We start from the raw sequence: 17,734 nt of genomic DNA, 5'->3' as shown, positions 1-17,734 counted from the left end.
AAGGAAAACTGGATTCAAATTGTGGAAAGCCTCAAATGTCATGCTAAGCCTGCATTTTATCCTAGGGATGATAGAAATTGACTGAAGGTTTTTAATGAGCTGAGTAATCATGATGGCCACAATCTGGAGAAGACACTGGAAACAGAGCCACTCATTATGGACATATATTATAGTCCAGGAAAGAGGCTGGACCAAGGCAGTGGCTCTATGTGTGGGGGAGGGAGAGAGAACTAGAGAGGAATGCAAGAGATGCTGAGGAGCCAAAATAGATAGGACTTAACTTGTTATGTGTGATGTGAGACTGAGGGAAGAATCTAGCATTACTTTGAGGCCAAGAATCCAGGTGATTGAGAGAATGTCTATTCTCTCAACAAAAATAAAGAGGTTTGAAGGATTGAGTTTAAGCAAGAATGAGTTCTATTTTCAGGTTTAATCTGAGATGATAACAGGTCAGTGACATCCAGTAGGCTATTGGCAATGCAGAACAAGAGTTCTACTGAGTTTACAGCTTGCACATAAGGATTTGGAAGTCATCTGCATAAAGAAGGAATTCTTGTTCAAATTGTCTGAATACTACCACTTTCTTATTCCTGGAAGCTATGCCCTTCCTTTTGCTGAGGAGAAAACTGATATTGAGAGGTTAAGTGACTTACCCAAAGTCACACAGATAAGAAGTGGCAGATTCAGAATTTGAACCCAGATCCAAGATCCGCCCCCCCAATCTAGCTCTCTTTCCATTGTACTACATTTGGGAGGGGAAGGGGAGATGGAGGAAAAGCCCACAAATGAGATTGAAAAGCACTTTTTCCAAAAGAACTTTGCATAAGGCATGTAGTATCATCCACATTTTATAGCAGAGGAAATTAAGATCCACAGGTCACAAAGGTAGTGGGATAGGGATTGGGACCAACATCCCCTAACTCCCAATTCACCAGCCTTGCCACGCTACCAACAGTTCAAATGAGACAACTCGGCTGTAACTAAAGGTTTCTGATCAAAAAGGAAATTTCCCTTTCTCAAGTTTCCCTGGGTTTTGTTACCTAGGGCAACTTCTTTCTCTCACTTCTCCTCCTACATGTTCACCATTCTTCCAATCATTCTGGTTTACAATGTCAGATTCATCTTCATCTTTCCCCTCCCTCACCCCCCCATATCTATTTGGTTGCCAAGTTTTATTGATTCTATCCCAGCTATTTCCTTCTCTCTACTCATGTGGCCACCATCACAGTTGAGGGCCTCATTATCTCATCACTAAGTAGCCTCCTAATTGGTCTCTGCCTTTTCTCTCCCATTTCCAGTTTATTCCACACAGCTGCCAAATTGTTACTCCTAAAATATAATTTTTACCATGTCATTCCCCTAATAAACTCCACAGTTCTCTATTGTCTCTAGCATAAAATGCAATCTCCTCTCTGTGACATTTGAAACCCTTCACAAACTGGCTGTATCCAGAATTATTACACTTTATTCCCCAAAATGATCTACCTGCTATTCTTATACATGACATTCTAAAGTCTGACTCCATTCATTAGCATTAGGCTGACCCCTAAGCCTGAAATAAATTCCATCCTCACCTCTGCCTCTTAGATTCCTTAGCTTCCTTCAAGGGTGAGTTCAAATGCTCCCTCCCATATTCCTTGCCCCAACTTGCACTCCCTCCCCAAAATAGTTTCAGTTTACTTCGTGTATACTTTATAATTATTTATCTGGTGCAGGTTGTTTTCCCCTCCCCAAAAGAATATAAGCTTCTTGAGGACAGGGACAGATTTTTTTTTTGCTTTGTATCCACAGCGCTTAGCACAATTCTTAGCATGTGGCAGATACTTAATCATGCTTGATGAATGAGGAGATGAATGAATGAAGTGATTTCTCTCACCTGACCTCATATCCTTTATACATATCTTTCATGTTTATTTGATTTTTAGTCTACAAATCTGTGTAGGAGGCAGATGTTCCAGGAAGAGTCCCCAGAATACACAAGTATAGTCAGGTTCTAGGAAGCTGGGAAGGCTGTGAGTACTGACCCAGAAATGCGCTACATGTCTGTTGTCCAAGGACCAACCTAGCAGTGTTTGGAAAGATTAATCACCAGATTGGCTGTGAATTTGGATGAATTTTGAGGTCGTGACAACTTGTGAAACTACCTTTTAAGTCATATGTGGTTGTGACCTTTCTTGATGGATAAAAAACCCATAGTGGTGAAATCATGGACTTTCTGGTATGATGGCACTGAAGTATGCTTTTTTTTTTCAATTTGGGCGAAAGGAATATTGTGAATGTCAGAGAGACATGATAGAATTTGTAGCATTTGGCGAGGTCAATGCTATATTCTGTACAATGGCAGAGCCAGCCATACAGATGCATTTTTACTTCTATTGTGGGTGTCAGTAGACAGAGAAATTAAAGGAAGCAAAATAAGATTTTGCTGTTGGTAGTAATTAGACTGGTTGCAACTGTGAAGTCCTTGGGCCAATGAAGTTGTTTGTGGGAAGATTCAGACCCAGGTAAGCCTGCATATAAACCTCTCCATTCTTTAGTGGGCTCAGGAAAGGCATGACTGCCTTGTTTACAATGCCCAGGAGACCCTGCTGACATCAGTGTGCCTCTGTGTGTGTCTCTTGGTACCTCTGAAAAGGCATATAGGAGAGTTGTGTGGTATGTTTTATGTTCTCCCTACCTTTGGAGAATACTATGGCTGTGCCTAAAACCTCTCTAAGTGGCTGAAGGTTCAACCTTCTAATACAGATGAGCATACGGTAATAAAGATTTTCTGCAGTGGTCTGGGCTGTATCTCTGGGACAACATTTATCTGAGACTCTACCCCATCAATCTAGGGGTATAGAGAGAGCTCAAATTCATAGATTTTCAGAGCACCTAAAAAAGATTCCCCTGTGTGACATACTGGACAAGGAGTCATTCAACCTCTGACTGAGGAATTCCAATGAGGAGAAATTCCTTGACTCTGGTAAAAGCCCCATTACATTTGCTATTAGCTCTAATCATTAGAAAGCTTTTCCTTGTATCACACACAGACACAGATACACACACACACACACACACACACACACACACATACACACATGAAATTACCTCTTTGTAACTTCCATACATGTCTCCCAGTTCTTCCCTCTGAACTTAAGCAGAGAAGGTACAATTCATCTTTCACCTGAGGTAAAGTTCTAGAGTCTCAAAGATTCCCAGAGTAGGTGATGCCACCCCCAGGAGGTGCTGGAATAATAGGGAGAGGGGGTAGTAGTAGCCTCTGGTGCAATTGGGGGGTATTGAATAAAAATAAGGGGGCAGTGGAAGCAGTGGGAAAGAAGAGAAGAAAATTTTGAAAAACTACTTCTACATATTTCATCTGTAATGTAATAGAATTAAAGTTGTAATGATTATGTTATTTTCTGAATAAATACACAAAATGCAAGTTATAACCAATCAGTAGTCAACTCCACCAACAGGTCTTAACAAGCAAGTGTTGGCAGGTGAGTCTCATGCATGGTCAGGAAGTCCAGCATGCATCAGCAGGAATATGTGCGTGTAAGGCCCGTTTACAATACGATACTATGTGGTTACATAATGCAATATTGCATCATCAAAATTTCAATGCAGGAAAAAACCCACAAATTTACAATAAATTGTTAAATTTAAGATGTGTCTTTTTTAATATTTTATATTTTTTTGAAATGACACAAATTTTGGAGAAAAAAACATTAAGGGGTTAAAGAAAGTAGATTTCTAAGGTGGTGTTAAGCAATTTTTTTAAAAGGGGTTAATAGGCCAAATAAGTTTAGGAACCTCTGTTCTAGATAAAGCAAGAAGGAGGTAAGGGCCAAGAGTACAATAAGAAGCAAAAGTGAAGGGAAGCAGAAGAAAAGCAAGTTTGGGAACTCATCCCAGAAATCACAGTGCTGTATTGTGCTTAGGCTACATGAACCATTTTGCTCAGAGCTCCAGCAACTTTCCATGTCCCCCTGCACAGCTCCTGTCCCAATCCAAATTATCTGCTGGATGACACACCATCAGTTACGGCCACAGGTCTTAGTCCTGGAATTTGTAATATATATAATATATGTTATATTTATATATAAAATATATAAAGAAACCAGGCCGGAGAAAGAAATAAAGCCATCTCAGAGTTTCTCAGGGAAGTTACATGTTTTTTTTTAACTTTTTTTTAGGCAATTGGGGTTAAGTGACTTGCTCAGGGAAGTTACATGTTTTTTTTTAACTTTTTTTTAGGCAATTGGGGTTAAGTGACTTGCCCAGGGTCACACAGCTAGTAAGTGTCAAGTGTTTGGTCTGAGGCCAGATTTGAACTCAGGTCCTCCTGACTTCAGGGCCGGTGCTCTATCCACTGGGCCACCTAACTGCATGTTAACATGGAAACAGCAGAATATAAATGAATATATGAACAGATATACCCTATAGGTTTTGTTTGGTTGTTTGCTTTTTTTTTTTTAATGTTCATTTTGGTTATGGGGGTGGGGGAGCACTAAAATAAATTAGGCTGCAGAAAATAAAAATACTAATAAAGATATAAAATACCACTTAGGTCATTTCTTTATAATATCATCTATCATTATGATGATAGATGACTTGAAATATGGAAATAATGGTGGAAATTTTGTTAAAGGGAAAATATCCAAACAACAAATTTTCTTTCCAAACCTACAAAGTGTAGGTTTTTTGTCTCTGTATCATCAGTGCCTAGCAAAGAGTCTTCCACATAGTAGGCACCTAATAAATGCTGGCTGGATCAGATCGAATTGAATTGAAAACTTGGTTGCTAGATAGTCAACTTTCTTTTGCTACCTAAAAAGCATGACCTCTGCTAGAAGTTAATAAAGCCGCCTTACTAACCTCAGATGAGTTCCCGGCAGTCAAGTTGTGATTATTTTTAATTATTACTGTCATCAATTTAAACACAAAACAAAACAAAGCTCTGACACAAGGCTCTGAGTACAGCTCTCACTGTAATTGGTATGTATGTCTGTTGAGGAGCAACATTCCAGCCACCTCCTTATGTAATCCCCTCCCCTTCCTGGAGATGAAAGTACTTGGCTACATGCACTAGATACTGAGTGAGGAGATGGTAGACCTGGCTTTGAAAGCCTTCTGTATCATTATCTAATTGGCTACTTAGACAAGCTCTTTAACCCCTTAATTGGGGGGGGGGGGCTGGCAATCTCCAGTCTTCCTGATCTATATCTATATCTTGGACCCAGAGAGCTTCAGAGGAGAGAGTGAGGCTGGTGACTGCACAGCCCTCCCTCATTTAAATCCAATTGACTTGCAAGTCATGGCATCACCTTCCTGATGTCATGGTCCTCTTCAAGAACAGAGACAAACAAGAACAAACCCTTAATGTCTCCCATTCCTCATCAAGTAAAATGGGAGACTTGGAGCACTCAGATTAGATGACCATGGAGTCATAGATTTAGAGTTGGAAGGGATTTTAAATGCCATCCAGTCTTACCCCCTCATTGTACAGATGAAGAAACAAACTCTGAGTAGTTAAATGACTGCCTGTGGTCATAGAGCTAGTAAGTATCAAAGGCAGGATTTGAACCCAGGTCTTCCAGCACTCTATCCACCATGCTATGGAAATAAAAGTAGCTCCCCTCCCTACCTCACAGAGATGTTGTGAGGATAATACTATATAGCAACTATGAAGGTACTTTGGAAATGATAAGAAGCTACAAGAAGGTGAAGTATTATTAAGGGGCTGGATCATATTTGGGAAATCACCCAGTGCTTTCAATGATCCCAAACAATATTGTTGCAAAAATCTATCTCTTCAGTGGGAGTATGCCTCTGTGTCTATTCTCTCCAATCCATCCACCCTATAGCTGCCAAATTGACATTGCTACAACAGGGATTTGGCAATGCCATTCCCCTACTCTAAAATCTTCCATGGCTCCATATTGCCCCTAGACAAAATGCAAAATACCAATTCCTCAGCCTGGCATTTAAAACCCTCTAAAATATGGGTAGGCATCTGGGTGGCTCAGTGGATAGAGTGCTAGGCCTGGAGTAAGGAAGACCTGAGTTCAAATCTGACCTCACATACTCGCTAGGTGTACGATCCTTGGCAAGTCACTTAACCTCTGTTTGCCTTAATACACTAGAGAAGGAAATGACAAACCACTTCAGCTTCTTTGTCAAGAAAACCATCTGGACAAAAAAGACAATCTATGGGGTCACAAAGAGTCAGACAAGACTTAACAACAATATACATACAAGTGTATATACATATATATGTATGTATGTGTGTGTATGTGTGTGTGTGCTTGTGTGTGTGTGTATGCACATATACATTTGTATGTGTGTATATATGTTAAGTCGCTTAACCTGTTTGCCTCAGTTTCATCATCTATAAAATGAGCTGGAGGAGGAAATGACAAATCACTTTAGTATCTTTGCCAAGAAAAGCCCAAATGAGGTCACAAAGAGTCAGACGTGACTGAACAACAACAAAAATAAGGCCTTTGTGTAAGTTTCCAAGCTTTTTTCACATTACTTCTTTTAACGTACTCCGTACTCCAGTTAAACTGGCCTTCTTCTTTGTTCCCATATTCATTATTCCATTTCCCACCTCTTCATCTTTTTCACAGGTCATCCCCATATCTGGAATGCCCTCCTTCCTCACTTCTACTTCATAGATTCCTGATCATCTTTCAAAGCAAAATTCTGGTTGGGCATGTTACCAGTGGTGACTCAAGTGAGGGGAGTGACTCAGAAAAGACAAGGATTTGAAGAGAAACCTGTGAGGTTGCCATATAGCAAGAAGGAGAGACAAGAGATGGGCAGCAGTGTTACACTGATATTAAAAGAAAAAGAGAAGGCCTCTGGTCAGGATTTATAGCAAGATATGGACAAGAATCATACCAAATGAGAAGATATGGGGTCTTACAATTTCTTTGCAACTAGATGAAAGTTAATCTGACAGGCAGTGTTCTCAACAGGGAAGAAGCTTGAGGAAAAATTATACAGAGACACCAATCAATCAATAAGCATTTATTAAGCATTTAGTGTATGCCAGGGCACTTTTCTAAGTGCTAGGGATACAAAGAAAAAGTAAGCTTCCCTCAAGAAGCTTACAATTTGTTTGGCTTTTTTTTTTTGTGAGGCAATTGGGATTAAGTGACTTGCCTAGGGTCACACAGCTAGTGTCAAGTGTCTGAGGCTGGATTTGAACTCAGGTCCTCCTGACTCAAGGGCCAGAGCTCTATCCACTGTGCCACCTAGCTGCCCCAAGAAGCTTACATTTTAATGTATATAGGTGGACATATATGAGATACGTTAAAAAATCATATAAAGTAACCTTAGACTTATCCCATGGGATAGGAAACGGCAAGCAATTCTGATTACTATCATCAGAGGTCAGCTGCTCAGCTATCAGGGGCATGAATATATTTCCCTTACTCTTCATCTATGAAATGACCAATGTCGGAAGGAAGGAAGGAAGGAAGGAAGGAAGGAAGGAAGGAAGGAAGGAAGGAAGGAAGGAAGGAAGGAAGGAAGGAAGGAAGGAAGGAAGGAAGGAAGGAGGAAAGGAAACAGGCATTTATTAAGCATACCATGTGCCAGGAACTCTGTTAAGCATTTTACAAATATTATCTCATTTGAACCTCACAATGACCCTGAGAGGGAGGTGCTATTATTATCTCCATTTGTTCTAGTGAGGGAATTACAGCAATATATCATAAAGATTATATACTATAACCAGGCTGGATTTATACCAGGAATGAAGGGCTGGTTCAATATTAGAAAAACTATAAGCATAATTGACCTCATCAATTTGAAAACAACAACAACAACAATTACATGACTGTATCAATAAAAGAGGAAAGGCTTTTGACAAATTATAACACCCATTCACATTAAAAACACTAGCATACATAGGAATAAAGGAGCTTTTCTATCCCCATTTTACAGTTGAGGAAACTGAGGCAGTGATTTACCCAGGGTCACACAGCTAGTAAGTGTCTTAAGCCTGGATTTGAATTCAGGACATCCTGACTCCAGGCTCAGCATTCTATCTATTGAGTCGTCAATTGACTCTTACGGTAAATATACTATCTATTAATATATGTACTAATCCTTTAGAAGTCTGTGATCAATGTGATAGTCTTCACTAATAACAATAGCACATGAGTACATATTACTTTAAGATTTTCAGTGCTTTAATATGTTATCTCATTTGATTCTGATTATTTCTTTCAACAGTGTCTCCCAAGTTTGAAGTTACTTTGCATATATTTTATATTTATTTATCTGTATCAGCAGAATGTAAGTTCCCTGAGACCAGGAATCACTTTATTCTTATCTTTGTCTTTCCAGTGCCTGACACATGCTAGTCACTTCATTGATGTTTGTCAAATTGAATTTTGGATAAATCTCTCCTTCACTTGCATATTCAAGCAACTTCTCTCTCTGAGAAAATCTTTAAATTTGTCCCTCTAACTGCCACTAGCCTAGTGCAAGCCCCTTGTTTCCACTTGTCTGATTTATTGTACTAAATGTATCCTAACAGTTGCTCTCATTTCTACTTTCTCCCCTGCCCAATCCATTCTTCACAAGGCTTCTGATTTACCTTACTTATGTATAGATCTGAGAGACAGCACAATTGAGTGGGGAGAGAGCTGACCTTGGAATCAGAAGACAAGGTCAAGTCTGGCCCTATGACCCTGGGCAAATCACTTAACGTCTCAGTGTCCAAAAACAGTTCTATAAGACTATAAGTTGCAGAGAAGGTGCTGACCTCCATTCAAGAAAGGAGTTTCCTCACTGGGAATTCCCTGCATCAATGAAATCACAAGGTTGGCTACCAAAAAAAAAAGTCTGGATCTGATTATATCACTTATTGTAGTTCTTAAAACTCTTTAGCTGAATATTCAGAACACTGCCACATAACTCTAGATCAGGTCTTCTTAAACTTTTTCCACTTATAACCCCTTCAGCACTTCTCAAACTGTGGGTCCCAACCCCATATGGGTCTAGACCAGGGGTAGGGAACCTGCAGCCTCAAGGCCACATGTGGACTCAGAACAAATCATTTTATTAAGAATATGTAATAGTATATATTAATATTATATTAAGTAATATAATTAATTATATTAAATGTAATTGATCATATTACTAAGTAGATGTAATTTTATATAATGTATTAATATAATTAATAATATTACAAATTATTGCTCTGTGAAGTTTGGTTCAGTCAAAGGGCCACACTTGAGGACCTAGAGGGCCACATGTGGCCTCGAGGCCACAGGTTCCCCACTCCTGGTCTAAATAATAGATTATATGATTTAGATCTGGAAGGACCTAGACAACTAGTTGACTAAAAGCCATCTAGTCCAATCAACTTGTTTTATATATAAGGAAATCTATGCTCAGACAGGTAAAATAATTTGACCATCTTCACAAAACAGTAGAACCAAGAACAGAAATCAAGCCAAGTTGGACTAACCCACTTCTAAATGTATTTCAGGGGCAGCTAGGTGATACTGCAACTTATAGTCTTATAGAACTGTTTTTGGACACTGAGACGTTAAGTGATTTGCCCAGGGTCATAGGGCCAGACTTGACCTTGTCTTCTGATTCCAAGGTCAGCTCTCTCCCCACTCAATTGTGCTGTCTCTCAGATCTATACATAAGTAAGGTAAATCAGAAGCCTTGTGAAGAATGGATTGGGCAGGGGAGAAAGTAGAAATGAGAGCAACTGTTAGGATACATTTAGTACAATAAATCAGACAAGTGGAAACAAGGGGCTTGCACTAGGCTAGTGGCAGTTAGAGGGACAAATTTAAAGATTTTCTCAGAGAGAGAAGTTGCTTGAATATGCAAGTGAAGGAGAGATTTATCCAAAATTCAATTTGACAAACATCAATGAAGTGACTAGCATGTGTCAGGCACTGGAAAGACAAAGATAAGAGGTTAGGGGTCCTGGAATTCCAAAATCACGGCACATGGGTTCTGCCTACCAGAATTCAACCCAAGCCTTCTTTCAGCCAAAAACAAGGTTTATTGAAGATTCACCATATTAGCTAGACTCTTAAGGAATCTGAGTCTGTAAGCTATTGGCTAGATTGCAAAAATCTGAGCAGTGGCTAGATTTTAGGAATCTGAGCATCTTAATGGAGACAAGATGGACCTTATATACAGAAAGACTTCGGGAGGGACCTAGGAGTGGCCAAGTAGTCTGAGGTAACAGAGCTCCTCCAGGGGTGGCCAAGGGAGAATGGAGCCTAAATAGAATTAAGGGTGGGAAATGGCTGGGGGCCACTGGGAGGTAAGATAATGGAAGGCCAGGCTAGGTTAAGGGTAACAGAGATTAGGCATAGCCACAATAAAAGGCCAGTTGATGGGACTGTAGCCTCAGGGAAATGCCAGAGATTAGGCCCTGTGAAAAGTCCAGGGTTTTTCCTTTTGGGGGTCCTGATCCCATCTTGATCACTGTGGTCTACAGAGTGCTGGGCCTGGAGTCAGGAAGACCTGAGTTCACATCCAGCCTCAGACACTTAAAAACTGTGTGACTCTGGGCAAGTTGCTTAACCCTGTTTGCCTCAGTTTCCTCATCTATAAAATGCACTGGAGAAGGAAATTGCAAACTACTCAAGTATCTTTGCCAAGAAAATCTCAAACAGGGTCAGGGAGAGTCAGACATGACTGAAATGACCAAGTAACAAGAAGTGTGTCCCACACTTTCCCACGTCTATGACTTTGCTAGACTGCTCCTTTTACTTAGAATTGACCTTAAGAAATAAAGGAGCCAGGTTGTAAAGTGTTTTAAATGCCAAACAGAAATTTTTATTTTTGATCCTGAATATAATATGGAACCTTTCAGATTTATTGAGTTAGTGGGTAAAAGGACAACATGCAGAAGGTTGACAAGATGACAAGACCAGACCTGCATTTTAAGAAAATCATTTTGCCAGCTATGTAGAGTATGGTTTGTGACACTTAAAAAGTTTGAGAGCCATAATGTGTGGGACAGCGACCCCAACCCAAATTCAACTCAGAGACTTCTCAAGGTGGAAAGCAAAGGTTACCTTTATTACAATCTCCCGAGATGGCTGTCTGCTCCTCCAATACAAGTGGTGGGGAAGAGAGAGAGAGAGAGAGAGAGAAGAAGAGAGGAAGAGAGAGAGAAGAGAGAGAAGAAGAGAAGAGAGAGAGAGAGAGAGAGAGAGAGAGAGAGAGAGAGAGAGAGAGAGAGAGAGAGAGAGAGAGAGAGAGAGAGAGAGACCCCCGTAATAGGGGCCACCTTATAAAAGCAATTCTCCGCCCACCACAGCAAAGTCTCCACCCACTATGCAAACAAGTCTCCACCCACCACTATCCCTTACCCCCTTAACTGGGGGTGGGCTTACATTCTAACTGGGAGGTAGGGCTTACATTCTAAGCTCGAAAGTTTCTTCCTATCCCCTTAACTGGGAGGTGGGGCTTACATTCTAGGCACGAAATTCAAAGACAAGGAAAGAGGCCTGACGCCAAGGGCAAAGGGCTCAGGTTGGGGGTGAAGCAGGGCTTATTTTTTCTGTTAAGTGCTTAAAAACAGGGTCTGAGTGGGGGAGGATTTTGAAAGTCGTAATCAAGAATTATTTGACCCTTTAAGGAGCCTTCACTTCTGAGAGTTCATTTCTCACACTACCTTCTGAACCCATTACCTTAATTACACTGAGAAGTCTTCACTGGGACATCCCATTCAATAATTTCTGGGGAATTACTCATTTTATGAGGATAGGAGTTGAGGTGGAAAGTGAGACTGTACTGAGAAATATGAAATGACTCACCCAAGGTCACATAGTAGATTATGTGGCAGAATCAGTGATAGGACTTAACCATTGGCTCCCAATCACTGCCATCACAACCATCACACCATAGCTGATAACTGAATCTTTCTTTCTTTCTTTCTTACACTGAGATGTATTAAGTTTGGATAGAGAGAATCTGAAAAGGAGGCAACTAGGTGGCTGATGAAGGCAGGTGACTACAAAATTCAAGGTCTCTTCAAGTTCTGCAGGTGAGGGAAGAGGGGTGGTGTTCAAGGCAAATAGAGTCTGGAAGAGAATCAGTCAAATAGAATATCAGGCTCCAAAGAGAGGAAATAATTTCCATCTGGACATACACTCAAAGGAGATGGACAGTAGGACAAGTTTACCAGTAGTTTTCTGTCAAGAGTACTGAGGGGAATTAACATTATGACCTAGGCTTTGTGTGTTGGCCAGTGGTTGTGGTGGTAGTTGTTGTTATTGTTTTTAATATCTCTATCCCACTCAAAATAAACTCCTATTTATTCTTAGAGAGAAGTACAAGGGATTCTAGGAGATCCTCTTCCACTGGATCCCATACTTAAGAAGATGCTTCAGAGAATGTTGTTAACTAGAATACCCACTTAGTCTGATAGTATATAACTCATATGATGATGGTGGTGGTATATGACTTCTTATGGGACCCATAGCAAGGCTTTGGGGTATAAGACAGCAGGTCGTAGACGCTATCACTTAGCAAGTGGGATTATTTCATTAGTTTATATTTGTGTTGTGACTTAACTATGTAATATTCTTATAGTAGAAAGAATACTCTAGGAAAAGTCAAAATTAATAAATGGATGAAAAAGCATTTTTCTACCACTAAGACTATCTATGCCCAACAAAATTTTTTTTTGATTGCCCAACAAAGTTTTTGACTGCAAAGACAGACCCATATGTATAAAAATGTTTGTAGCAGAATTATTTGGAATAACAAAAAGCTAGAAACAGAATTTTCATTTAATCACTAAAAAGCATTCATTTAATCAACCACTTATGTTGCTGTTTAATCATTTTCAGTCATGTCCAACTCCTCATGACCCCATTTAGGGTTTTCTTCACAAAAATACTGGAGTGATTTGCCATTTCCTCCTCCAGCTCATTTTATAGATGAGGAAACTGAGGCAAACAGGGCTAAGTGAGTTGCCCAGAGTGACACAGCTAGTAAGTGTCTGAGGCCAGATTGGAACTCAGGAGAATGAGTCTTCCTGACTCTAGGCCTAGCACTCTATCTACTGTGCCACCTAGCTGCCCCAGTCAAGCACTTACCATGCACCAAATACCATACTAAACTCTAGTGAGATGGTAAGGTCCAGTGGTCCTTAGGGTGCAGTGACAGAGAAAAGGATAAGACCTAATAATCTTAAGGTGCAGTGACAAGACAAAGGATAACACATAGCCACAGAAAAGTAGCAAAGTCCAGTTGTCCAGATGGCAAGTAAACTACTTTGGCTGGAATGTAAAAGGAAATTAAAGTGAAATACAAACACATCTTCTCTAGTGTCATTTGCATGATAGGAAAAGAAAAGCTAGTCATATGACAAGAAAGGGATAACAGGTAAACAGCCAGAATGTTCCACTTGTATGCTGAAAATGTTAGAAGAAACTGAGCAAATCCACCCACTGTGGACTCAGAGTGAACCTTTGGGAAAACACAGAAAAGGGTCACATTGGATGGGCTGAAATCTTCATTGTCGGAGGGAGTTCCCAAAAGGTTGAGATCACAGATCCACTAGAGAGATTCTGCTACTATTAGTTGGGCATCGCTTAACCTCAAAAGATGTTAGTTTCCTTATTTGGGCAATAAAAGAGCCACATTAAAACATTTCCAAGGTCCTTTCCAACTCTGAAATTCTTCTAACTGTAATTCTGAATGACTGGTCTTGAGCCCAGATTTAACATTCTGAATCTCAAATTGAGTTGCTTTCCTATAGAACTAGACCTGCTTGAATCTAAATCACCACTTGTGAGCTGTGAATTAGTTCACCATTCTGGAAAACATCTTAAAATGATGCAAGAAAAGTAACTAAATTCTTTCTACCCTTTGACCCAGAGATTCTACCATGAGGAATATAACACAACAAGTTACTAACTGAAAAGAAAGACATAGCTGTATAAAAATGTTTATAGAAGCATTATTTGTATTCACAAAAAGCCAGAAATAAAATATGTCCAATGAGGAATATGTGCCCAGATTATGAAATATGAGCATCTTTGAGAGAACTATCACTAGGGCAGGGTGACAGGAGCTTTGCCCCACTGCACCATAGTTTAAATGGCATAATATTTAATGCACTTGAAATATTTCAGCAGCATAGAAGTCAGTAAGTAAATGACTCTCACTCTCAACTAAATTTGCCTTAATTAATTCTTAAATTACTTTCCCATCATGCGATGTTACCCCAGGCACATTTCTTGCTGGTTACCTTGGGTGCCAAAATTAATAATTCATTACTCTAGTAATGAAACATTACTGTGCCATAAGGAATTATGAACATGAAAAAGAGAAATATGGAAAGACTCATATGAATGATGTACAATCAAGAAAATAATCAGGGGCGGCTAGGTCGTGCAGTAGATAGAGCACTGACCCCGGAGTCAGGAGGACCTGAGTTCAAATTCGGCCTCAGACACTTGACACTTCCTAGCTGTGTGACCCTAGGCAAGTCACTTAACCCTGAATTGCCTCACCAAAATCATCATCATCATCATCATCAAAAGAACATTATAACAATGGCTACACCAGTCTAGATGAAGATGACATGGAAACCCTGGTCAAACACAAAGGTTAGTATCCAACTGTCAAAGTTGAAGGACATATCACTTAAACCACTGATAAACTGTTTGGGGAGAAAATGTACTTTGTTGATTTGAAAGGGGTTAAGGTGCCATTAAAAGCATTTGTCAGAAAGGGTCTGTTGTGTCAAAAACAAAATGTATTGGCAATTTTTAAGGTTAAACATGTTTGTGCTCTTATAAATCAACCCATATTAAAAAGTGTTTGCTTAACCCTCATTACCGACAGAGAATACTCTGCTTCATACATTGTTCACCTCTGACCTGAAATGTGGTACCTTGTTCATATAAGTTAGCTGATAGATATCACTCTAACCTTACTTGATTGCATGTGTTATAGGATTAGAGAGAATATATTGCTTCCCCAAAGTCCAAATCTGAATTCCTTTCTCTCGTCATCAAATTGCATAGGCAATGGTGCTTTATATCTAACAGGTAATGAGGAAAATGGCCAGGCTGGAGTGGAAGGTTACTAAAACCACAGAGAGCAGGTGAAATGGAAATAAAATGTTATATACAGTAACAGCAAGATTGTTTAAGAACAACTTTGATTAGCTGTGTGACTCTGGGCAAGTCACTTAACCCCAATTGCCTAAAAAAAAAAATTTTTTAAAAAAAGAACAACTTTGAGCAACTAAGTCATTTTGGCTATTATAAATACCCAAATTTACCACAAAGGACATGTGAAGGAAGATGCTATCTGCATCCTGAGAAAGAACTGACAATATAAATGTGTATAGAATGGTATATATGTGTGAATGCATATGTGTGTATGTGTATTTTATATATATATATATAAAATATATGTATCTAGTGTAGTCATCTCTAGGGTGGAGGAAAGGGAAGAAAAAAGGAAAAAAAGAAAGTTACATGATAACTTTATTATATATTTAAAAGGAATAGCAAGCTATACATAATAGATTTGCAGTTTTACGTAGATCAGCTTTTTTTGTATTCTATTATGTTATGGAAATGCTTGTTTTATTTCCCAAGTTCAGAATAAAAATAAAATAAATTTTTTAAAAGTTTTAAAAACTGAAAAAAAATGAAATGGATGAAACAAGATGGTAGGAGACTGAACTATAATGTCTGTAAAGTGTCATACAAACCTTAAAGCACTACATAAGTGTGAGCTACTTCTCAGGAACTCACTGTATGATACTCTATACTTATATCACTTAACCTCTCAGAGCCTCAGTTTCCCCATCTGTATAATGGTGAATAGTAATATTTACACTATATAATAATATTTACACTGCCTAACAGGATTGTTGTGAAGAGATCAAGCTTGCAAATCTTGGGCCTTAAGTAAACATAAATTCGTGATGCTCCATCTTTCACCTCAGTGCCTCAATGTGATCCCTCCCAGATATCTGTAATGAGCTCCCATTTCACCTCTATCTCTTGGAATCACTTGCTCCCTTCAAAATACAGCGCAGGTGATATTCTACATGAGACTCTTCCTGATTCTCCTAGTTAGTAATCCCTCTTGAACTTATTTACATTCACTTATCTGTGTATATGTTGAGCTCCTGTAAACTCTTTGAGGCCAGAGATTGTTTCATTTTTGTCTCTGTATCCCCAACATCCAGCACAGTGCTGTGGACCAATTTTACAGTCAAAAACAGGGCCGTTATCTGGAGCATCATAGTGAATGAGGGGGAAACAGCTAATAATGGTTGACATACATATAATGCTTTAAGTTTTGCAAAGCTCTATGTACTTATTGTACCTCATTTGAGCCTTGTGATAACCCTGTGAGATAGATCCTTTCAGAGAATATTATCACCATTTTACAGCTGGGGAAGCAGAGGTTTAGAGGGCTGAAGTGACTTCAGCACACAGCTAGTAAGTACTAAAGTTGAGATTTGAACCAAGGTCTTTCCAACTCCAAGACTAGCAAGTATCTAGGCATGTAGCATGTATCTAGCATGCATCATGTATCTACACAAGTATAGACTACTACAACAGTCTGCTGGAAACTGTGCAAGGAGAGATAACATGACCACTCAATATATTATACAAGCAATGATGACATCTCAACCCCAAAAGCTAACAAGCTCTTGGCCTATCTTTCTAGAAGCACAGTTTTCAGTATGAGAGATGTGAGCATACCACACGCATTACCAGGTAGATGAGTTTCCTTAACTTTCTCCCAAAGTAAGTTGCCTGAGTTATTTCTCATTAATTAGAATGTGGATAAGAATAAGAAATGTGTCCCCTAACAATGAGTTTTTTAGGAAAGAGGTGAGAGGGTTGTGGGGGCAGGGGATGGGGGGGGAGAAAAAGCATTAAAGGACATGAATGACCTGAGAAATCCAATTTCTGCTCCTTGGGAGGGTAGAGAAGGATATTATATAGTGAAACATCTTTTAAGTGTAACTATTACCTTCAAGATGGCCTTGCTTGTTTTCTTTAACATTTACTCTTTGTTGTTTGTTTTGTATAGTTGCATCAAGACTGAAAAAGATTATTCGTTAGTAAATTACAGTACAGTTTTTTTTAAAAAAAGGTCTTTTGTAACTTCACAGTTCAAGAATTAATCTTTCCTGCCTACGGCCATTTAAATGGGATTTCACCTTCCACAGCAACTCCCTCTCTGGACCAACAAGATAAAGTGTGTACTGGTTCAACCTGCCTAGTCCATTATCCAAGATTACATATGAGTAAACTCCTCTCAGGCCTCTGCATAAATGAAAAATCTTCTAAATATATGAGTCCCTAACAATTGAATATCTGAGTGATTGATCCATTAAAGATTATAAGATTCTTATTCAGTCAACCAAACAATTTATCATCATCACCAAGAATGTTGAGCACTTGATTCAAAAGACGTTTTGTTAAGCAAGAGCTGTATCACTGTTCTAGGATATAGGTTAAAAAGAAGAGCTGATTGATTTCATGGCATGAAACCTAGCCTTGAATTTCAGCTCTAAAGTATACTAACTAGCTGTCACATCTCTGAGCCTCAGTTTCCTCATGTGTAAAATGAGAATAGTAAGGCAGGTGCCACCCATCTCCTATGAGGCTATTGTGGCAAAATTTCTTTGTAGAACTTACAGTGATATCTAGATATGAGTAAGTATAATACATTCTAATCTATAGCAAAACCTTTTTAA

The sequence above is a fragment of the Phascolarctos cinereus genome, unplaced genomic scaffold, assembly GCF_003287225.1.
Source record: "Phascolarctos cinereus isolate Bilbo 61053 unplaced genomic scaffold, phaCin_HiC Scaffold_9;HRSCAF=440, whole genome shotgun sequence".
NCBI lineage: Eukaryota > Metazoa > Chordata > Mammalia > Diprotodontia > Phascolarctidae > Phascolarctos > Phascolarctos cinereus.
Note: the sequence above shows the minus strand (reverse complement) of the source record.